Source organism: Paroedura picta, chromosome 3, assembly GCF_049243985.1.
Source record: "Paroedura picta isolate Pp20150507F chromosome 3, Ppicta_v3.0, whole genome shotgun sequence".
NCBI classification, from domain to species: domain Eukaryota; kingdom Metazoa; phylum Chordata; class Lepidosauria; order Squamata; family Gekkonidae; genus Paroedura; species Paroedura picta.
In genome coordinates this window covers 138994225-139018598 of record NC_135371.1, presented here as the reverse complement: position 1 = coordinate 139018598, position 24374 = coordinate 138994225, and the positions used below count along the sequence as shown (strand labels likewise).

The 24374-nt window shown below is 45.8% G+C and overlaps 1 long non-coding RNA gene and 1 pseudogene across 3 annotated transcripts; both read right to left on the bottom strand.

The window, feature by feature from the left end:
* Positions 1-708: 708 nt before the first annotated feature.
* On the bottom strand, positions 709-24346 carry LOC143833001 (uncharacterized). Of its 3 annotated transcripts, none has more exons than XR_013229489.1 (3): positions 23974-24344; positions 22283-22398; positions 709-1058 (listed from the first exon to the last, which is right to left on the bottom strand). It is a non-coding gene; the product is annotated as an uncharacterized LOC143833001 (long non-coding RNA). The 3 variants fall into 3 exon arrangements; XR_013229490.1 differs by lacking the exon at positions 23974-24344 and adding an exon at positions 23417-23685 and having other exon boundaries at positions 22283-22401; XR_013229491.1 differs by lacking the exon at positions 709-1058 and adding an exon at positions 4648-6439 and having other exon boundaries at positions 23974-24346.
* LOC143831334 (gamma-aminobutyric acid receptor-associated protein pseudogene) lies at positions 9645-11135 on the bottom strand (annotated as a pseudogene).
* Positions 24347-24374: the final 28 nt, after the last annotated feature.

Here is a 24374-nt window from a genome sequence, read left to right as displayed (position 1 = left end):
ACTTGTGGGGTTGGCCTATTTTTGGTCTTTTGCCACAGCTTGTACATTCGGCAGTATGGCTGCATGTCCTTATCTACTGAGGGCCAAAAGAGGTGGACCAATACCTATCTCAGGATGTTTCTCCAGCTTTGATGGCCTATCCAGGAATGGTTATAGGCCATGCCCAGCACTCACTTGAGATAGGAGGCCAGCACTAGGAGATGTCTGACCTCTCCCACCCATCCAGGCGCCACCCTAAATCACAACCCCTGATCCTAGATCACTTGGGCTAGCCATTGGACATTCTGTTCATCCACCACCATGCCTTCTCTTATTGCAGTTGCGCTGCGTAGGACCTCCAGGGTATCATGTTCCTGTTGGTCTTCCTGGAACCCAGGGTCCCCACCAGGCTTACTCCTTCAATAGTGCCAACGGAGGGGCCTCTCAGGTTGCTTAAAGTATTTAAAGTTCTATCCAAATTCAGTTTAAATGTTTGTTTTTTTCTGGAGGGACAGGGCCTATAAAGGCAAAAGTGCCTAGGGCCCATGGAAGTCATAATGCAGCCCTGCTTGCCCAAAGTCTCAGTATCCAGAAATGCAATATAGTGGGGAGAAGGTCTCTCTTCACCTGAGTCTGTTTTAAGCAGAAGCAAGTCCAGTTATAAATAAGTCAATAAAGATGGTTAAAGAAGCATTTGTAGCTACATGGAAGCTAGTTTATGGCCCACTTCTAATAAGAGATGGGAAAAACACTAGTATGCTGTTAATATATTAATTACCATGAATCATCTTGAAAAAGCACCTGTGCTGGACTCTTCAGGAAACTCAGAAAACAGGCTTCATATCCTGCCTTTTGAATGCTCATGTAATCATGGCCAGCCAATGCACCTCAGTCAAATTGTTCTGGTATTGGAAGGGTCTCTGCATTAAGAGCAATAATTCTTTAGAAAGCAGCTGGGAAGCATGAGAAGAAGTTTTAGCCACACAGGATCTGGTTTGAGTGAAGAAACACAGGACCAATTACTTCCTGACAGATGGATGCATGGAAACAGAGATAGATGTATAGATGAAAGGAGATACCTAGGTGGAAAGATAAAACAGAAAATGAAGGCTGCTGTACTAAAAATGTGCTCAGATCTTTCCATCTTTGTTACTTTCTTATCAGCTGTCCTTCTGATGCTTTCCCCACTGAGGAGCACGAAGATTTACTCTTCAGCATCATTTTTTTCAGCTGGGTGGATGATAGGCTGTAGGCCAAACATGATTTATCTAGTGGGTGATTCCTGATTCCGTATATTTTGACGTTGGTGGTATTGCACTGCTGGGTCATTAGCCACCTGTTAAAATAGGTCAAAGTTGTCCAGCTGACATTATGCATTGCACCCTTCTATGATCTCCTTCTCCGCTATTGCCTGTGCTTATCCAGAAGTATGAAACATGCCTCCTGGAGACCTCAGCAACAAGGGACGCTGGCTGGGCTCTCCTGTAATGGGCTGCTGGCCTTTCCCAGGTCGAGCTGCTAAGAGGGAGCATTCCTATGCCAGTTACTATAATGGGCATATAGGAGAAAATAAGGAGCAAAGGGGAAATGGAGAGAGGGTTGGCCCTTGAACTCACTACTTTCCCCTCCACCGTCCACTTATTCCTTCAACTAATTTTTATTTATTAAAAACACTCACATGCCTACCTCCCTCACCAAATCATGATGGAGACTAAGGAAATTGCCAGAAACACTGACAAAAACAAGCCTTTTTTCTTCTCTGGTATTTCTCCGGGACAGCAGGTCTCCTTTCCAGCCCCTCTCTTACCTTAGAACTATAAAGTGACACAAACAGTGGATGAGCTAGGAAAAAGTTCCTGAACTGTGCTTTTATTAGTAATATTATTAGTATTATTATTAAATTTATATCCCCCCACCCACTCACGGCAAGCTGTCTCATGATGGGCCACATCATTAAAACCCCACATAAAACTTGGACCATTGAATGATTCCTCATACAAAGATATACAGACAGACAGAATATCTCTTAAAGTAAACTAGGGGCCAAGCCCATTGCATTCCAGAATACAACAGGTGCTAGATTAAGGGGCTGGAGAGAAAGAACTCTGAGGACAGCCTCCCCCCAGGAACTGGAAAGGCTGCAGGCAGCTGTTAGGTAACCAGGGGCAGCTCTTAAGCAGCACGGATCTGCAGCCTCTAAGCCTCAGAGGGAAGTGAAAGGAAGAGGGAGTGGTCAAGGGTGAGGGATGGAAGGCAGTTGGCTGGCTGCTGGACAGACAGGCAAGCTGGTTGGAGGAGGAGGCACTCAGGGGTGGGACAGCCACCCTGAGTGGGTGTTAAGTACTGAGTGGCACGTAAGCCATGAGACACACTCCTCCTCCAAGGCCTCACCAGAAATATATAGTGGAACAGATTATATAATAGCAAGAACAGTTCAATACTAGCCTCCCCCACCCCAACTTGCCTCTCTCCCCAATCTAGATGTGAATGGACTTCTTAACCTGGGAAAATATGAGGGTTTCACCAGCTCATCTGCTATTTTCAAGTATGATGTTTTGAAAGAACACTTCAATATTGTGAAGCATCCTTATCTATTATATTTCTATCCAGTTCTTCCTCCTAGGAACTCATGGTGGTCCACATGACTCCCCCACATCCCATTTTAACCCAAATACAGCTATGTGAGGTAGCTCAGGTTGAACAATAAGCAACTTGTCCTGTATGTAATTACCCAGGGAGCCTCAAGGTAGAGTGGAGACTGAACCCAGTTTTCCCCAATCCAGGTTTGAAACTATCTACTCTACTGTATTGAGACTCTGCAACAGCATTTGCTTTCTTGTGTTGTTTTGATCCTACATTTCAGCCAAAAATTAGCTTTCAGGGTTGCCTAGTCTTATCCATTGTTCCTTTTATATATTTGTGAAACAGGCCTGGGGGTGGAGACTGTCTTCCCTGTCCGAGATGGAATAGGGCTAATTAGGGTGCGGCCAGCTGATTGGCCCTCCCACTTCACCTCCCATCCTCACTCCTTGCCCGCTCGCAGGGGGGGAAGATTCCCTTCCCTGTGACCCACAAAGCACTGCCGCCTTGCAGAGGCAGCAAGAGTGCTTAATGGGCCCCAGGCTGCACCAACAGTGGCGAGGGGGGGGGGAAAGGTTCCCTTCCCTAGGGCCTGGCATGTACTCGGCAGGCCCTAGGGAGGTGGCCGCGGCGCCAGCAGCCCCCATAGCCTCTCCCCTTTTTCTGCTTCCACCATTCTTTCTAGGGTTGCCAACCTCTGGGTGGAGACTGGAATCACAACACATCTCCCAACTACTGAAATCTGTTCCTCTTAGGGCTGTAAGATCAAGACTGGCAAATCCCTGGAGATTGGGGGGGGGGGGGTCCTTGGAAGAGCAAAGTTTGGGGAGGGAAACAAATTTAGCAAGGTATAATGCCATATAAGTCCCCCCTCCAAAGCAGCCATTTTTTCCAGGGGAACTAACCTCTGTCATCTGGAGAGCACTTGTAATTGGTCTCCAGCCCCCACCTGGAGGAAATGCCTACTTTGGGTGTGGAGGGACCCTCTGAGGTCCCACCCCTACTCAAACCCCACAACCCCCAGGCTTCTCCTCCCCCACATTTTCTAAGAATTTCCTATTTCCCTCCTCTTCACAGTCTCAATATCCTCTCCCAGCCTCATTATTTCCTTATCAGCTATTCACCAACCTACCTTTTAACTGCCTCCCACATTCAGTTATATTTATTCTTTGTTTATTTTATTTATTCCCCACCTTTTTCCTCAATGAGGACCAAAGCAGCTTACATTATTCTCTCATCCTCCTATTTATTCATATAACAGCCATTAGGCTGAAAGTATGTGACTGGTCCAAAATCACCCAGTCAGCTTCCACTGCAAGATGGTTGAGAGAGCTTACTCTGTTTAGCCTGGAGAAGACAAATATGTGATATGCTAGCTATCTTTAAATACTTGAAGGGTTTTCATATAGAAGATGGAGCAGAGTTGTTTTCTGTTGTCCCAGAGGGTTGGACCAGAACCAGTGGGTTGAAATGAATTCAAAATTTTCAGCTAAATATCCGGTAGAAGTTCCTGACAGAGCGGTTTCTCAGTGGAACATGTTTTCTCGGGAGGTAACGGCTTTTCCTTTTTTGGAAGTTCTTAAACAGAGGCTAGAAATCTGACAGAAGTGATTTTTTTTAACTTAGGCAGATTGTGAGTGGGTGGGCTGAAAGGGTTGTGCCAGTCTTGTGGCCCTTCCATGCATACACAGGGAATTGCTGATCGCCAATGTCTGATGGTAGGTGAATTTCCTTCAGGCTAGGCTGGATTCTGGAGATTTTTTTTTTGGGGGGGGGGTCACTTGGACATGAAATTGGGATCACTGTAGGTGGGCAAGTAGTTGTGAGTTCCTGCATTATGCAGGGGGCTGGACTAGATGATCCCGGAAGTACCTTCAAACTCTATGATTCTATGACTAGTGTTACCAACCTCCAAATAGGACCTGGAGATACCCCAGAATTAGAAGAACTCCAGACATCTGCCCCCCCCCCCGGAGAAAGCAGCTGCTTTGGAGGGAGGACTATTTATTTATTTAGATTTCTCTACCACCCTTCCATACGGCTCTGGGCGGTTTACACTGAATGTTTTAGAATGCTTACAAAGAATATTATAACAATGCAATAAATAACTATCATAACACATCACAACCAAAACAGTATTATTAACAGAACAATAACAATGACAATCCTTGAGAAGGTCAGATTGTTCAATCATGGAAGGGCATCTGAGGGGGGGCGAGCAGATGTTTTGAGCGGGTTGGCATCACGCAAATGCCTTCTTGAGGATTTCGCTTTTGCAGGCCCTGCAGAATTGTGGAAGTTTGGGCAGAACCCATTCCACCAGGTGGGGGCCAGGACCAACAAGGCTCTGGCCCACTTTGAGGTCCGACGTGGTTCTTTGACATTTGATATATTTGACATTTGATATATCTTCAGTGACATTATATCATGCTTATGCCTCTGCTCTCCGCAAACCGTGCCCTTCCCAGACATCACAAAATCCCCAGGAATTTCCTAACCTGGAATGGCAGCCCTAGCAAGACCTGGCCCCCATGAGTTCTCCCTCAAAGGTCAAAAGAGGGCTGGAAGGGGCCCACTGCCTCCTCTGCCTTTTAAGGTTTATCTGCATTAATCTGATCTCACCTATAATCACCCAGTTTCTTCAGCAACCAGTCCCTCCTGACAATTAAACCCCCACTCTCTCTCTACCCATATGTAATGGCTAAGGAAGTTTTATTTTATTGTATCTGAAGAAGTGTGCATGCACACAAAAGCTTTTAGCTTGAATAAAACTGTGTTGGTCTTACAGGTGTCATTCTCAGTTCCAGTCAATGGACTGAAGTCTCCAAAGATATCCTGACTTTGCTGTTAGGATGTTGTGATGGCCACTAGGTTAGATTGCTTTTAAGGAGAATTAGACATAGATGATTCATAGATGATACCTCCATCAATGGTTATTAGCCAGAGACCCCGTGTTCAAAGACAGTCTATCCCTGAAAGCCAGCTGTTGGGAACCAGGGAAAGGGGGAGAGGCTTTGGACTCCAGGCCCTTGCTGTGGGCCTTCTGAGTTGTCTTGATGTTTACTGTGGGAAACCAGGTGCTGAATTAGATGGACCTTTGATCTGACTGTGTACGGCTATTATTAGTTCTCCGTAACACAGGAGGGGGTTGAAGCTAAAATATACTGTTTTGTCCAAGGAGATTTAGGCTACATTCCTAAGAACTCTTTCCTTGAAGTAAGGCACATTGAATAACATGGAATTTACTTTCAAGCAGACCTGTTTAGGATTGCTCGCTTAGAGACAGACTCCTTAGCTTGAGCAGAATAACTCTTAGGCTAAAATCACAAACACATTTTAAAGGCTGAAATGTGATTGTAAATCAGCTTTCCTGCATGGCCATCCAGTAATTCAGAAATCTGATATAAATGGATTTGAAAATACCTTTCTGCATTAGGCTGGAAAGTTTTAAGGGCCTTGTATGAATTTACTTGAGCCTTTATGCTATACCATAGAGTGATGAGTAGGCCAGATCTCCAGAAAGCTCAAAAGAAGGCACGTTATGATAACTAGAAAAGACTTATCACAATGAAGCCCATAAACAAGTTCTCATGCTGGATCAAACAGCAAACCTGTTCAGTCAAAACAGAGTCCCTGTTAGGGTTGTCAGGTCCCGTTTGACCTCCAGAGGGTGGATGGAGAAATGGTTGCCACCCCCAGGTTGGGAAATTCCTGGAGATTTGGGGGGAGGACAGGGATTTCAAAGGGGATACAATGTCATAGAATGTGACCTCCAAAGCATCCTTTTGCTCCAGGGGAACTGATCTCTGTTGTCTGGAGACAAACTATAATTCCAGATCCCCAGGTCCCACCTGGATGCTGGCACCCCTCGTTTCCTTCCCTATGATAATGGGAAGAAGAAAGAGAAAATAATCACTGAAATTATTATTTGAATTTATTTCTTGCCACTCTCAGCAAAGCCAGCTCGTGGTGGGTTACAAGATAAAATAAGTAAAATACAGATCCCCTTAAAAAAAAACCCTAAAACAGAACAGTTAATAAAATACAAACCCAGCAAGAATACAACGGCAGACCAACCCCTGACCTACCCCCGCTGGGGACCAGGGGGAAACAGCTGGCCACTATTATTAGAATATGGCGGAATACCTTCCCTCCTTACTCCTCCTAAAATAAACCATTTACTCATAATTTAACTTTAAATGTGATCCTTGCTGCACATGACATATTTATGCTACTCAATTATACCAAAAATTCCCACAAACTACTAATATTGCCAGCTTCATCCATTGAAGGAGGGGGCTGTGACAGTTCTGGAAGATCCTGCAGGAAACAGAGATGGAGCACAGTTGGGAATGCAGCTGAGAGAGCCATTCTAGACTCTGTCAGGATGCCAGGGGCAAAGACTTGGCTCTGAATCAATAGTTGAGAACTGCTGCCTTAGACTAAAGATACGTGGTTCTCTTCCAGTAGTTTCAAACAGTAAGCTCCCAACACCTCTGCGAAGACCAGGATTCTAGGCTTTCAGAGCAGGTCTCTGAGGCCTGTGAGAGATATTATACCTAACCAGGGGTGGAGAACAGCTACCACTTGGAACAAAACCTTCCAGAAATGATGTCAAAGTCTTGTTGGCTTCCAAGTGGCCCTGCCTTGCCCCTGCCAACTCTGAGCATGGAGAGGCAGTAGAGCGAAGCCAGTGGAGCGAAATGCCACACGAACAGGCACCAGGCCCAAAAGCCTCCCTTTTCCAAAGCTCGTCAATCACCTGGGGGAAAACACTGCAATTTTCCCAAATCAGTGCAATTTCCCCAAATTAGCAGAGACTTTGTTGTTATTACCCCCATCCGTCCCATGTTTCCCCTTCGGTGATGGATCACACAGGAGAGGCCTGCCCAATTAACTGAGCTACTCCCTGGTAGAGAACTGGGGTGGGTGCCAGGTTAACTCTTTCAACATCAGAGGGGCATATGGAAGGCTTTGGCTGCTCTTTCCATTTCACAAAAGACTCTTTTGTCTCTAAAATTGCCAGCTGGAAAGATGAAAAAGGAATCTGGACTTTTATCTAATGTGGATTTTTTTTAGGGATCCAATATACTTAAACCAAATTCAAACCACTAACCCCCCCCCAATTTTTGTAAATGTTTTGCAAAAGGTTTCCCATCTCTAGGAACCAAAAGAGTGAAATGAATCTGCCTTGCTTGCCATGGGGGAAAAGGAGGGGTGGGAATAGGATCCATACCAAATAAATTTTCCCAGACAATAGTACTAAAAACCCTAATGGACATTTTAAAGCTATAATTTTAATTGCTTAGAATCACTGTCATTTTTTAAAATGTGTATGTGTTGAGCATGTGGGGACAATTTATGGGGAGTAAGCAATCTTGCTTCCCTCTCACATAGTGCTGCAATTCCTGTTAAAGGAGTGAGGGACATAGCAGCTAGTGCTAACACTGAGCACTGCCAAATAAACTCTGAGGAACGGGTCAAAATGAAAGGTAGGAGATTGGCTGTTTTTATGTTCCTTACTTTTTTCAACATCCAGAGAAGCATACTGGAGAGGAAAGTGGAACACCTTTTCAACTTAGAGGGGGGAAGTAAAATGTATGCAAAATTGTACAGACATTAATTGATGCAAAGGGTGGGGAGTGTGAAGACTTGAACAAAAATGTTACTTTGAATTTTAAAAGTTTTCCTCCCTCTGGGCAGGAAGGAGGAATTCAGTCAAGGGCTTTCCGGATATACCTCAGCCCACTGTCATACAAAAGCTAACAGATCTAGCGGGAGAGATAATGTGTCAGGTCAAGCTCTCAACTCCATCTTCAAGCAGGTTACAGAGTTTGCAATAATTAAATAGCAAGATAGACTTCAGGAAAACGTTTCTGAAAACTTAAAGCAAAGCTTTCTTGGCCTGACCTGACCAGTGGGTGGGGAAAAGAGAAATAGTAAAACTTAGGGGAGCAAGGAGGAAGATGTCTTCTGTGCGGAGTCTATCAGAGCAGACGGAACTTTTAGCTGAGGTCTGGAGCAGGGTGCTATTAGCCATGTGTTGGCCTGGACAGCTGGAAAAAAGCTTCAACATAATGGAAACTTTTTAGAGACCTTCAACTAAAACGAGGCAATAGGCTCACTACTGAGTGAAGACGGAGAACCTCTGACAGAGGACAGAGAGAAAGCAGAAAGGCTCAGGACCTATTCTGCCTCTGTGTTTTCCAAGAAGAATATGGACACATCTAGGGATGGTAGTAGGCAAGGTATAGTTTCTGGGTGGTAGGTTGACATGGACAGAGGATGTCGAGAGATACCTGGCTCCACTGGATGAGTTCAAATCACATTGGCTGGATGATGTGCACCCAAGAGTGTTCAAACAATTTTCTGGAGAGCTTTCAGAACCCTTGTCTATCATATTTAGGATCTCTTGGAGGACTGGAGAGGTGCCAGAAGACTGGAGGAGTGCTAATGTTAACCCAATCTACAAAAAAGGGAGGAGAGATTACCTGAGAAACTAGAAGCCACAACTGTAGGGAAGATAATGGAGCAGATTTTAAAGGGAGTGATCTGCAATCATCTGGAGAACAATTTGTTGATTAGGGGAATTCAGCATGGATTTGTCTACAATAGAGTTACTGCAAGATCAACCTGGTTTTCTTCTTTGACTTAGATGGTGGAAACTCAGTGGATGTTGTTTACTTGGATATCAATAAGGCTTTTGACAAGGTTCCCCATGATGCTCTAATGCGGGGGTCCTCAACCCCCGGTCTGCGACCCGGTACCAGGCCGCGAAGGCCACAGTACCAGGCTGACGGCCGCGCCTGCCTCCCCCCCGCAGCGAGAAGCTTGCTAGGCCGCGAGCGAAGCAGCCACTTCGCTCATGGCCCAGCTAGCTTCTCACTGAGAGGGGGGGGAAGAGGTAGGCGCGATCGCCGGCATGCTAGCGCCACAAACGAGTATGCACGGAGCTGCCGCGCATGCGCATTTGTGCCCCTGCTGGCGAAACGCGCATGCGCGGCAACTCTGCACATGTGCGTTAGTGCCACCTGGTGGCGAAAATACGCATGTGCGGCAACTGTGCATGCGCATTTATGTGCAGCTGCCACGTGGCGCCCAGGCTGCCGGCTCTCCCCCACCCCCGGAGGTGGTCCTCGACCAGAAGAAGGTTGGGGACCGCTGGGGTAAACTGGAGGACTGTAGAATGGATTTTCAGATGGTTATGTGGAACTGGATAGAAAACGACAACCAAAGAGTGATCATGAATGGTATTTATCAGAGAGGAGTGAGATGAGCAGTGGAGTACCACAGGGTTCAATTCTGGGTCTGGTACTTTTCAACATTTTTATTAATGATCTGGATAAGGAGGGAGGGGGACTCCTCATTAAATTTGCAGATAACACCAAATAGGGACGAGGAGCTAGATATCAGGAAAACATTTTTCACAGTCAGAATAGCTCAGTCGTGGGATTGACTCCTTAAGGAGATGGTGAGTTTCCTCTGCACTGACAGTCTTCAAGCAGTGTCTGGGCAGATACTTATCCTGGTTGCTTTAGGCTGATCCTACATTGAGCAGGGGGTTAGACTAGATGGCCTGTATGGCCAACTATATGATTCTATAACTTCTTAAGCTAAGGACTCTGTCCTATATTTTAACATCTACTAGGGCAGAGGAGGGACAGAGGAATTGTGTTTTACCCATTTCCTTTTAATCCCTTGCTCAATTCCATGCTGTGCTAAAAGTATGCTAGTGAAAATTTTCTTTTTAATAAATACTTATATAACTGTTTTTTTCTTCTTAAGTTGTTTTGTTTTAATTATCAACATTCTCCATTCCCTGCTTTAGTTACACAAAGCACCAGGCAAAGCAAATTCAGGTACTGGACCAGAGAGTTTACAGGAGAGGCTTTCTTCTAACCCCGTCTCCTTCTAAAAAAAAGAAGTGAAAATGGGGTGGGAAGACAAAAAGAATGAGGAAAAGACAGGAATATTGTAGCAATCCCACAACTACTTCCACAGAAAGCTCAGGGCACAGCAGGGGGAGGGGTTAAAGGAAAGAGAAGTGTGAATAGTCATAACAGAAGGGGGTGGGTTCAAAAAGGGTGGGAGGGGGATAGGGTGGGAGAAAAGAAAAGGGGGGGATCTCATAATCCTCCCCAATCCTGGGTCAAAAGGCTCCTGAGCATACAGTCCACAACAAACAACAACAAAAGTGAAGGTCACTTCAGGAGCACATGCTGCCCTGGTGGTAGTGGCAGGTGAAGGCAAGCTGTACATGCTGCCATAGATGCTTTCATCACTGTAGGCAATGGAAAGGAAGAAGTCCTCCTCATTATGTTCCTGGTACAGGTTCCTCATGGTGGCACTGGTCAGGGGGATAACGTTGTTCACAAAGAAGGAAAGTGTGTCCTCAGCTCTGAGGTAGATCCTTTTCCAAATCAGGAAGTAGAACTGCCTGCCTGTGAGGTCTAAAGGAACAAAGTACTACTTCTTGTCCAGGTCCCCTATCTTGGCTTTCAGGACTCAATCTGGGTACTTCTCGCCATCAGAGCAGCACTTCTTAAAGGATGCTCCTCCTTGCAGATGAACTTCATGGTGGCAGATGGAGTGCGTCGGTGAAGGGAGGTCAGGAGGTGAGAAAGCAAAGGGGACCATAAATACTTTTATAACTTTGGATTCTGGTAGTAGTTCTCTGCACCACACATACCTCCATTGTCTTGGACATGCTACTGTAAATGGGTGCTCCAGGAGGGGAAGACTAGCAGTTGGCAAGCAGCTATTCCTCCAGGAGCATACAAGGCAGTAAACTGTCCCCATGGTGACCAGGCAAAGGCAGCAGGAGACACAAAGGCAAGGCTTCCAATCTAAGGAGGGGAAATGGGAGCCCTAGCCCTCCCAATGAGCAATTCCTTACAAAAGTCAGATTGTGATGGCAGGTTACCCAAGAGAGAAAGAATAGCCTCTCCAAATGTTGGAATAACCTTGGACAGTGGGGAGGAACAGGGGCCGCAGGCTGGAACAGGCCTGTTCTGCCTCAGGGAACAAGCACAAAACTTGGAAACCCTGCTAGATTAGGCCAAAAAGTCACCTATTTCACCATTCTCTTTACAACCATGGCCAGCCATTTGACTCTGGAGATCCTCCAAGCAGGGTATGATGACAATCAATAGTCTTCCTTTGTTTAATGTCCCTATCATATGGTATTCAGAGGCATGCTAAATAATACAGTAAAAGGAACACTTATCCTAATTTTTATGAAGTGCACACAAAGTCACAAGCATGATGGCAAAGTTGTAGCATTCAAACAAGAGCTATTGTATGCTCAATCCAAGACTATCCCAGAAAGACGAAAACACTGCAGGAGCTCTAAGAAGCCTATTTGGAGGAACAGAGAACTTCAAGAGGAACTAAGAAAGAAAAGGGAAATGGAGGGAAAGACAGAGGGAAGGACAGAGCTTTAAAGAAGAGTACCTACAGGTAGTAACCTACAGGTTACTAGGCACTGTAGATCAATCATCAGAAAGGCCAAAGCTGAGAGTGCGCTAAGATTGGCCAGGGAAGCCCACAAGAAGAAAGATTTTTCTGTTATGCGAGAAGCAAACGCAAAGTAAAGGAGGCAATAGGCCCAACTGTTGGGTGCAGATGGACAAACTCTAACGGAGGATGCAGAGAAAGCAGAAAGGCTCAGTGCCTATTTTACATCTGGTCTTCCCACAGGTCAAAGGGTTTAGGCACATCTAGAGATGGCAGTAGCCAAGAGATAGTGTCTGGGTGGCAGGTTAACATGGACAGAGAGGTTGTCGAGAGGCATTTAGCTGCACTGGGTGAGTTCAAATCCCCTGGGCCGGATGAAATGCACCCGAGAGTGCTCAAAGAACATTCCGGAGAACTTGCACAACCCTTGTCCATCATCTTCAGGGCCTCTTTAAGGACTGGAGATGTCCTGGAGGACTGGAAGAGAGCAAACGACCTTCAGAAAAGGGAGGAAGGATGACCCTGGAAACAACAGACCAGTGAGTCTGATCTTTGTTGTGGGGAAGATAATGGAGCAGATATTAAAGGGAGTGATCTGCAAACATCTGGAGGACAATTTGGTGATCCAAGGAAGTCAGCATGGATTTGTCTCCAACAGGTCCTGTCAGACCAACCTGGTTTCCTTTTTTGACCAAGTAACAGGTTTGCTGGATCGTAGAAATTCGGTTGATGTCGTTTACTTGGATTTTAGTAAAGCTTTAGATAAGGTTCCCCATGATGTTCTGATGGATAAATTGAAGGACTGCAATCTGGATTTTCAGATAGTTAGGTGAATAGGGAATTGGTTAGAGAACCACACTCAAAGAGTTGTTGTCAATGGTGTTTCATCAGACTGGAGGGAGGTCAGTAGCGGGATACCTCAGGGCTCGGTCCGGTACTTTTTAACATATTTATTAATGATCTAGATGAGGGGGTGGAGGGACTACTCATCAAGTTTGCAGATGACACCAAATTGGGAGGACTGGCAAATACTCCAGAAGATAGAGACAGAATTCAATGAGATCTGAACACAATGGAAAAATGGGCAAATGAGAACAAGATGCAATTTAATAAAGATAAGTGTAAAGTTCTGCATCTGGGTCAGAAAAATGAAAAGCATGCCTACTGGATGGGGGATACGCTTCTAGGTAGCACTGTGTGTGAACGAGATCTTGGGGTACTTGTGGATTGTAAGCTAAACATGAGCAGGCAGTGTGATGCAGCGGTAAAAAAGGCAAATGCCATTTTGGACTGTATCAACAGGGGCATCACATCAAAATCACAAGATGTCATATAGTCCCATTGTATACGGTACTAGTCAGACCACACCTGGAGTACTGTGTGCAGTTCTGGAGGCCTCACTTCAAGAAGGACATAGATAAAATTGAAAGGGTACAGAGAAGAACGATGAGGATGATCTGTGGCCAAGGGACCAAATCCTATGAAGATAGGTTGAGGGACTTGGGAATGTTCAGCCTGGAGAAAAGGAGGTTGAGAGGGGACATGATAGCCCTCTTTAAGTATTTGAAAGGTTGGCATTTGGAGGGGGGCAGGATGCTGTTCCCATTGGCTGCAGAGGAAAGGACACGCAGTAATGGGTTTAAACTACAAATACAACTATATAGGATAGATATCAGGAAAAAAAAATTTACAGTCAGAGTAGTTCAGCAGTGGAACAGGCTGCCTAAGGAGGTGGTGAGCTCCCCCTCACTGGCAGTCTTCAAGCAAAGGTTGGATACACACTTTTCTTGGATGCTTTAGGATGCTTTGGGCTGATCCTGCGTTGAGCAGGGGGTTGGACTAGATGGCCTGCATGGCCCCTTCCAACTCTATGATTCTATGATTACTGGAACTATTATAAACACTGCCCAATAGATGTCTATGACTTTATGCAATCACATTCCATGCAGCATTTATGATTACAATAGATATGCTAGCTGAGAGAAAATTCATACTTTCCCAATAACAATATATTGTGATTTGAACATGAGGGAAATGAAATTTTCTCATAATAGAAGCACTACCTTGGAGAAAGACATCTGGGCTCTTGACAACAACTGAATAATAACTGTGCAATTATTGCTCTAAAAATAATTTGGTAAGGTAAAAAGATTTAAAATATTCCACCTCAGGTTTTTTGTCTTCACACCTAGCTCCTTCATGTTCCCTTTTCCTGACAAATTTCTTGTTCCAAATTCACAACTGCTCCCCAGTTCTTTTCCTTTTAGGTCTCTCCAGTTTGACACTGCCTACTTTAGAGAGGTACAGTATACAGGCCCAATCTAGTATCAGGCAAAGTGGAGTTCAAGTGTTTTGGAGATAAAATGCCTGCTTGATCAAATCCATCTGCCCTCTAAGCCATTTCCTGTCTCTCATGGCCTGACTTGCCAATCAGTAAAATGGAAGTAGTGATATTATCATCATATCATAATACCATCATCATTATCATCATTAAGCATAATAAAGCTCAAGTTGACAACTCACTCCCTACCTGATTGGGCCTCCCTGGGTGTGTGTCACCAATAGAGAGCACTCTGCCAATGAGGGCCAATCAGTTCAAACTGCACTCTGCCATTTGAGAGTAAATTAGGTCAAATTGCATGCAGACAACTCATTGCCTACCTGATGCCCCCCCCCCCCCCGGAAATATTCTCCCAATAGGACATGGCCCTCAGCCAGGAATGATCCACCCTGGTAATTTAGCCCCAATCAGCTGGGAGCCCCTGGCCAGGAAGTGCTAATAAGGGAACAGTTCTCTGCATCCAACTTCCTGCCGGTTGCTTCACTGCCAGTAAATTGCCCTGGCCCCCTAGCCTCTTTCACCTCATAGGACATGGCGGGGGGAGCAAGCTGCCTCCTGGGGCAGCCTCTGCATGACTTCTGGAGGGGGAGCTGTGGAAGGCCCAGACATGCCCCCTTACAGCCCTCTAGCATTCAGGATGGCTAGGAAAAGCCCTGGGAATGTTTACTCATGAGTATGTCATGTTTGCAACATGCAATCTGATAAGGGAGGAATGTTTTGGGGGTAACCACCACTGGCAATTGAAGCAGGAAAAATATTGATGTGGGCGGAACTGTTTTCATGTCTATTCAGAACAGTATTATTTAGTCTGTCCAGCAGTGGCTCTCTAGGGTCTCATTCTGCAACCTTTCTGGGATCCAGTGCCACAGTTCCCCCCTCCCAAGCAAGCCCTTTCATCTCCAGGAGTCTGGAGACAAATTGTCATTTCAACTCCCCCCTCAAAAACAGCCATTTCCCCCTGGGGAGCGGATCACTATAGACTACAGATAGCCTCCAATTCCAGATTTCCAAATCATCCCTTGAGGTTGGTGACCCCTGGATCAGGAATGTTCCTTGAGATTTGGAGGGAAGGCCTCGTCCAGGGGTGGGCAGGAGCTTTTGCCATGTAGCCAGACCTCAGGAAGGCCACAGTGCAGGTGTGCATCCTAGCATCCGTTGTTTCCCTGGGTGCAATAGGTTCTGCCTGTAGCACCATATATATAATTCACTTGATGTGATGGGGGACAACTCACTTCTTTTAAAAGGAGGTGATTGATTCAGAGCCCTGGAGGGGAGGTGGGACTTCGGGGGAATGATTGGCACAAGAGTTCTAACAGCTGTCTCTTCCGGCAGTTGCTGGGATAACAGTGTAGAGAGAACTGTGTGTAGAGAAGTTACTACCTGCCATATTAGCTGGGGGACTGGATGGGGAGGGAGGGTGTGGGAAGATGGGGTTAGCCGTCATGAGGAACAGTGCTGAAGGGTTGATAGGGTTAGAGCAGTGGTTCTCAACGTGGGGATTGCGATCCCTCGAGGGATCATTCAGCCCTTTCCCGGGGGTCACCAAGACAGCTCAGCGGCGGCAGTGGCATGGCGCTGGCCTACTCCACGCCGCCTCGGAGCTCATGGAAGCCGCGGAGAACACCAAGGCTGCGCGGAGGAGGCCAGTGCCATGGCGAGCACCGCAGTGAGGAGTGGCTGCGGCACGTGTGCACAGCTGCACACACATGCATGTGCACACGTGCCGCCACCCTTGCTGTAGGGGCCACAGCATTAGGGTGGTTGAGAACCACTGCTTTAGAGAAATCTTTTAAAGGCCAGGTAGAACTATTCCTCGGCTAGATTGCTACCTAGAATAGGTGGATTGAAGGCAGTAAAGTAAAAACTTTTGAAGAACTGAAGCAACTTATAACAGTTTTACAGGCAAATACCCTCACATTTTAGATGGTTCCTGAGGGATAAAAAACTTAAAATAATGGATGAAGCTGCCACTTTATTAGAAATTGAGGTGGACTTGAGGGGATAGCTTTTCCCAGCTCCCATCATCATCAAGAAAAATAAATTTTGAGGAACTTCAGAAAAAAACAAGCTATCAAACACCAACCTTGTGAAGCAGAATACTCCTATACAATATAGACAAGTAGGGATAGTATGATCATTGTCAGTAAGAGGAACACGTGAAGGCTTATTGTCTAAAATTAGAGAAGGGAAAAACCGAGAGATCACCCAAAGCTGTAAAAATAGTAAAAAGAAAAAGAAAGAAAAGAAAAGGGGGGGGGAGAAACAGTAATTGAAACTCCAATGGCAGACTCTGAGCCACAGGAAGGACAAACAGGTCCTGCAAGTCCACAAAATTCAAGATCTAAATAAGGAATATTTAGAGCCTGTAACTGTAAATGGTGAACAAGTAACTGGCTGGAGAAACATGATGACTTTGGTAAAGTCTGGCCTGGAAAATAAAAATCAGTGTCTGACAGGAAGGTCCTACAAAATCAAAGGCATGCGGCCCAGAATTTCAAATGGAATTAGCTTGGGAGTTCAAATACAAAGGTTTTACAGGGAAGTGGACAGTAGGAGCTCGGGGGGGGGGGGGACTAGGTGTTCCAATTTTATTAAGAAATAACTTGGTCCTGCAGACAAGAACTGTAACTGCAGTTGCCAGCAGTAGACTTTAGAAAGACAGACCACCCAAGCAACAGACCATGCCAGCTGAACCTAGTGAAAGTGAAGGAAACTGTTTGCTACCAAAAGGGTCTGCTGCAGAATGTCTAGCTGCGCAGAGACCAGAAGATTCTTCAGAGGAGCCTTTGCAGAAGGCATGGGCTTCTCCACAGCTTCAGAGGGGGTGGAGGGAAGCAGTTAAAGAGGCTCAGCTCCCTCTAAGCAGCCTAGGAAGGGTCCGGAGGGAAGCATTTAAAGGTACTTTGGATCAGCTGTTTGACAAGCCCCTCCCCCCCACTGAAGCATTTAAAGCGCCTACCAAACAGCTGATCCAAAGGCCCTTTAACTGCCTCCCTTCAGACCCTTCCCAGGCGTCAGAGCTTACTCATGCCTTGGCATGAAACTGAGATCCCAGAGGGCAGACAGAGACTTAAACACCTTGTTTGGGGGGAGGGGGGTTGGCGGGGAAGTAAGTTTAATGCTGCCATCCCCCCAGGGGCTGAAGTTCTCCCAGACTTCCGACTCCTTTCCAGATGACAGAAATCAGTTTCCTGGGAGGACATGGCTGTTTTGGAAGGGTGAACTCTGTTGTGTTATACCCTTCCACAGTCCTTGCCCTCCCTTGGCTTCACCTCCAAATTGCCAGGAATTTCCCAACCCAAAATTAGCACCCCTATCCATAGGCAAGGCCATCATGAGCCCACCACTCTTCAAGAGGTCCTGTGATGTTTTTTAACCATCTTGTGTAAATTTTGTAAGAATGTTTTTCTGTTCCTTTTGAATAGGTTCACTCACCGCCAAAGGAAATCAATGCCCCTTCTTTTATGCTTCAGAAAATCATGTATTTGTTAATTTAGTCTAATCTAGAAAACAATAAAGCACAATGGTACAAAATGTATATTGTATCTGTGTCAATAAGTTAATACAAACATTGGCAAAATAATTTCCTCTACTCACCCACAATGTTGACAAAAAAAATAGTTGTTCATAAATGAATCTGTTCTCAGGGAACCTGCTTTCAAAGTGGCTGCAAACCTGCAAACTAAGCATCCAGTCCTCCAATGAGATTCACAATCTAAGTGCCTTATATGCAAAAGTCAGTACAAATATATTAATTTTTAAACTGCGCACTACAAATTATAAAAAAACAGGAGAAGTCTAAGCTAGAATTTAAGCCTCTGGTTGCCTCTTTTTCTAGTAGCATTTTCATGTTAACCTGATTCATCCTGTCTGGTTTTATTTGCATCAGACCCAGGAATCTTATATCCGCTAGGTCATGTTGCAGTAACAGCCAGTGCTCAGTCAAAAGAGCTTCCAAATTTAGGATTAAGAATAAAAATTTGGAAGCCGCTTTGCATTTAAGGCAGAATGTGGGTGAGGAATAAGAGATGATTTTCTGAAGCATAACAGAAGGGACTTGTTGATTTCCTTTGGTGGTGAGTGCACCTGTTCAAAAGAAATAGAAAAACATTGTTGCAAAATGTAAACAAGTTTGTTAAAAAAAAACTTTTAAAATATTTTCATGTGTAGTCTTCACCACTGATATTTGAAAGCGAATGTTATCCAGAAAGCGTCCTGAGGAAGACTTAAATGTATCTATATTGAGAGAAATAAACAACAAAGAAACACAGTCAAGGATTCCTATTTTAGTTTACTTTTTGAGAACCTGCGTACTTCTCAAAAAGTACAGTACATTGTATTGCTTCAGCTCAGAATATTGTTTCATTTGTTGTATCTACACTGAGCAACTGCTTCTGTTATCTGCTCCAAGGCTGAGCCAGCCTCTTCTAGAGAAGCAGGTTCCGATCCTTTGTTCTACAGCTTGCTGAGTGGCCTTGGGCCAGTTTGCTCTTTCCCCCTTTCAGCCCCACACACTTAAGGGGGAGGGGGAGCCATATATCCTGTGCTAAGATCTTTAGAGGAAGGGTGAGATAGAATTGTGCTATATATTAAGGGAAGGGTTTATTTAATTTATTTGCTTTTATGTACATGATTATTACGTCATAATGCTTATGTGTCCTCCTTTCTCCGGAGCATCAAATTTTTTAGGGTCTGTTGTATTTTTTTGCACCATGAGCTTTATTGCCAGTTTTGAATAAGGTTAGAGCTCATGTCAGATATTTTCCATGAGGGGGTCCCTCACCAGACTATATATCTCAGCATATATGTTCTGTGATAGTGGGCTTTACTAACAAGCCATATACACATTCCCTAACGAGCCTTGCTTGCTTCCTCATATGGGATCAACCACTGCACAGTCCTCCCTGTGTTGTCCCACTTCCTGCCCCCTTCCCCCCACAAGCTGCAAGGCGAGGCTGTTCTCTCATTGCCATCACATACAATCAGAGCCTTTGATCAGTCAAACAGAAATGGGGGCCAAAAGGAGGGGGAAGAGGGACAGAATCAAAGGACACTGGTCTCAGTTTCTCCATGAAAGTCTTTCTTCTGTCTGCTACATTTTGGCTCCTGTTCTTCGACAAATAACCCCCATTGCTAAGCTCCCAAGCTCTGTGCCAGAGAGGGTGAGCCTGCTGGGCTTAGCTAAATTGGCCTTTAATGAAACCCTTGTCAGGATTAGCACGGAGTCCACGAGGGAAACAATCCTCGGTTTTTGCACTTTGGGGAATGAGCATGGGCTGGAAGAGAAGTAATCCAAAAGTGGCCTTTTTCTTCCTACAAGTCCTGAATAGTGTCAGGCCCTTGTTGTTGCCCTGTGGCAAAGATCCACAGATACTAACATCCAGTGGACTTTGGGGACAATAGCTGTCTAGTATGTTCTTAGACTGGATATCATTTGGCACTAAAATCTCTGCTTTCCATCAGCAGCGCTGAAGGCCAACAGTATTCCTAATGTTCCCATGGCAACATATGGCCTTTCCACCCAAGGTCTAATTTTACACCTCTTATAGCCTTATCTGGTAGAGTCTTGTCCCCGTTCCTATGCCTCAAAATGGACAGCATGAGATCATTTCAGGCATTTCAGTTTCCTTAAGATGCCTTTAATCCATCTGGCTTGTTCAGCTCTTCATATAACCAAGACAGGTTTGTTTGCCAACAAGTCTGCACAAATTCATCAAAAAATGGCTTGAGGAGTCCAGAAGAGTCATGAATTGGCCTTTCCTCTCCTCTAAGGGTTGGGGCTGGTAAGAACTATAAAAAGGGAATATAGGCAGGTGCTGTGTTTTCAATCCCCAGCTATAGCCACAAGATGCTGTGATCTTGGCAGACTTGCCTTTTATTTTTGCCATCAGTCTCTTGACTATCTTTTAGAGACTGCACCAATACAATAAGGGATGGGGAAGGACTGTCTGCAGATCAGAAATTCAGGAAAAGAGTGTAAATTAGCTTTAAAAAAAAGGAAAGAAAAAAGAAGCCCAGCAGATGCAGTGCAATGTATAGGGTGCCCGGCACTACCAGTGTAATCAAAAAGTTTCCAGCAGAATGCAGTGCCACTCAACTGGACTGATGTCTAGCACAGATTCACACTCCAAGCAGGGTGGGGTATATACTAAAGAAAGTATATACCAAAAGGAATTAAAATAATGGGAGAGGCCCATTAAAGATAATGGAAACCAGGAATGCCAGTTGACTTGTACTGTGTTTCAGTGTAGCCAATGCAACATAAACAGTTGCAATTAAAAGGCGGAGCAAAGTTTCAATTAATGTCTCTGGACCGAGATAAACTGTTCTGGGACTGGAATAACAGGCCCTAGAGTGGAATGACAGCAGTATTCTGAGGGTGGAATGACAGCCCCTGAGAATGGCAGAAGTACCCTGGGACTAGAATAAAAGACCCCAGAATGAAATGGGGTCTCCCAAGTGTAGCAGAAGTGTTCTGAAGTCGGAATAACAGCTTCCAGAGTGGAATGACAGCTCCTAGAGTAGAATGGGAGCAACAATATTCTTCTAGAATTGGAATGATAGCTCTTGAGAGGACCAGAGGTCTTCTGGGACTGGAATGACAATCCCTGGTGGCAGCAGAAGTGTTCTGGAGCTGGAATGACATCCTTCAGGGTGGGATTACATCCTCATAGAAGAGCAGAAGAGTTCTGGGATTGAAATGACAAGTCCTCAGTCCTTTTAGGGGCTGTCATTCTAGTCATAGAAAGCTTCTGCTATGACCCATAGGCTATTATTTCACTCAGGGAGCTCTCCTCCCAGTCCCAGCACTCTTCTGCTATAACCCATGGTCTGTCATTCTATCTCAAGTACAATTACTCCCAAAGACCATCATGTCATTCCAACGCCAGTAGACTACTTCTACTATCAGGGTCCCCCATTTCACTCTGTGGGCTTTTATTCTAGTCCCAAGACACTTCTGCCATGACCCACAGGCTGCAAGAACTTTGTCTAGTAATATTAGTTGGGGGAGATCAGACTATTATGTTTTTCACCTAGTGATTGTTTTTATGATAATATTCACCCAGCATAAGGTATATCGAAAGGGCAGGCTGAAAAAAAGAAAGATTTATTAAAATGGGAAAGCAAATGGGGGGGGAACCTCTTGAAATTGGTGTGACTAGTTTGAAACTGACCAGTGTTTCCAAAGTTGAATATTTCTGCCCCCTCCCCTCATTGCTTTAAAGTTTCATGAACAACTATGGATACAATAGATGAGCTGGAGGCCCCTTGGTTGTCCCTGAAGGTTAACTTTGATAGCTTCAGAAGACTCAACCAAATTAATATGGACAGGGTGCTAGCTTCAGGAAGATATCTAGAGGCCATGATTGGGTGGCTCTGACAGAACCATCTGAAGCTTAATCCCTCCTCCCCCCTAGCTCAACTCCCTTCTGAGTGGGGAACCAGAGCTGGTCTGTGTTTGGCCTCTTCCCTCAAGCTTCTTAAAGGCCCTAACCAAGCTTGAGCATGCACAGTGGCCTTCCAGAAGCCTTATGGGGGTGTGGTCTAGCCTGTGAGAGACCAAGAGTGCCTCCTAAACAATTTCTGCTGCCTAATTACCTTCCTTTCCCACCCTCAGGCTAGAATTTCCCAACAGCTGATTGGTTAGACATAGCCAGCTATCAAAGGACCAGCTGTCAGTGGATGCCTAACTCTTAAAGGGCCAGCTGCCATTGATCAGTTAGCTGGTGTGCGGGCTCTTTATTATTATTATTATTATTATTATTTCGATTTATTTCCCGCCACTCCCAAATGGCTCGCGGCGGGTTACAATGTCTTAAAAAACCCATTAAAACTCCCATTAAAAGACTTTAAAATATCACAACATGGCAGCACAATAATAAGATCCCCTTCCTACCCCCATTCCTAAAAAAGTTCATCAATCACCTCTCTGTCTGGTGGATGCTGAGCTTGACCTTGTGAGGGCTCAGAAGAAGGGGAGCATGGTGTTGTCTCCGCCAATCCATCAATCCCTGGATACTTTTTCTTCTGTTGTTAAGATCCTGCTAGAAGATAAAGGAAGTCAGAGAGAGAAAAACAAAGATGGAGAAAGAGTAAACAGGAAAAAAAGAAAGAAATCCCATGCTGCAAGTCAGAGCTGAGGATGGGGCCCCATGTCTGAAAAAGATGAACACTTTTGCATTACAGCCTGCTGAGATACCAAAACCATGGAGCATTATATCAAGCTATGTTAGGTAGGCAGGCTCTAACATAAGATTAAGTGAACCTTCCTTTAAATGATATAGCCCTTACATCAAAGCGTGCTTAACAGTGCAATCTGAAATCTATCTTAAAAACACTTTAGGAATTTACTTTCTTTGCTGAGAAAGCATGGGATGCTGACTAGTAACAGGCTTGGCATTGCAAGGCTGAGGGCTAACCTTTATCATGACTGTGACAACTACATTGACAGTTCCTAGAATGTGCATTTGGGATGCAACCCAGCCAATGCAGAATTAGTAGCACTCATCTTTTGGGGGGGAATGGGTTAACATTTACAAAATAATTTTCTGCAGCTATAGATGGCATGGTTTACTCTCAGTTGCATGTGTCAGTACTACAGTTGTGGGTATAACATCAGAGGTAAATAAGCCTTGGTGGCAGGGGTATGGGATATGCAGACTGGAAGGGGAAATGTCCGTCAGCCATGCGCTGTGTGGGTTCTTCCCTGTGGCCCCAGCAGGATAGGGCACCCCTGTCCTTGGGACCACCAGGACTATTCCTGCAATTCTTAATGGCCAATCTGCTTGTGCCTCGTGGTTACTTGTTCAACTCCAGCAGGACATTTATTTACTGATCTACTTCATGGCTACTTCACTTTTCTCCCCAATGGGGACCCAAAGTTACTTACAAGGTCCTCTCCGTTTTATTCTCACAACACTGTAAAGTAAGTTATGATGGGAGCATGTGCATGGCCCCAGGCTTACAGCAAGCTGTCATGTCAGAATGGAGATGGCTTTCCCAGATCCTAGTTAGTCCAACCGTCTAACCTCTGTACAACACTGGAAATGGACCTCCTACCTCCCTCTTCAAAACATTTTAGCCTGCCACAGGTAGTTACTACAGCCAGCAATTGCTATGGTACACGAGCGTGTAAAACATTTCAAATGAAACCTATCATACTAATAACACCATCTCCTCATCACCATCGTTTAAGCAGTGGGAGGTAGTCGTGTGATTTATACACAGCTAAAGAAAATTATAGCAGCTATAATGGCAGCTACTGTAATCCAGAGGAAAGCGAGTTGGGCTACCAGCGGACTGAGTTCAAATCCACTCTCTGTGCCTTTTTGGCACAGTCTGGTGCCTATCTGCAAGCAGCTTCCAGAACGGCTGTGGAACATCTGCAAACGTCACAGTGCGCTCGCCAGTGGCAGCCCCAAGGACACCGAGAGGCAAAGGCGGCCGCTCTGCGCGCCTGAGGGGGGGGGGAGCTCTGCCCTGTTTGTTTAGGGGGGCCCATCTGGAGCGCATCTGCTCTCGCCTTCGCCAGCCGAGCCCATCAGTTAGCAGAGCTCCGATGCAGACTGACGGGGGGGGGGGGGGGGGACGAGAACAGCCCCGGCGCGCCTTCCCACCCGGGAGTCGGCGGCGGCGGCCAGCGGTCACGCGCTGCCGCCGACCTCTCCGCCGCCTCCCGCGGCTGTGGCGGGGCTCCCGGGCGAGGGCTGGCTCGGCTCCGCTCCGGCGCACGTGTGTGTACAGAGCGCCGTTTGTCAGCACTTGAAAGGGCCTTCGGTTTACAATGCGAACTTCCTGTCCCGGCCCCAGTGCCAACATAACCGCAGGCAGGTTCCGCGCGAGCGTGTCCGTCGGCGCTCTTGGCAGCCGAGGGGAGCCTCCCAGCAGGCACGCCGGCCCGGATTCCTGGCGGCTGAATCAGCTCCTCGGGAAGCCGGACGCGCTTCCAGGGCGACCGAGCTCTCTTTATCCGGCCTCCGACTCTCCTCCCCGCCGCGCCGCAGAGCGACTTCCCAAC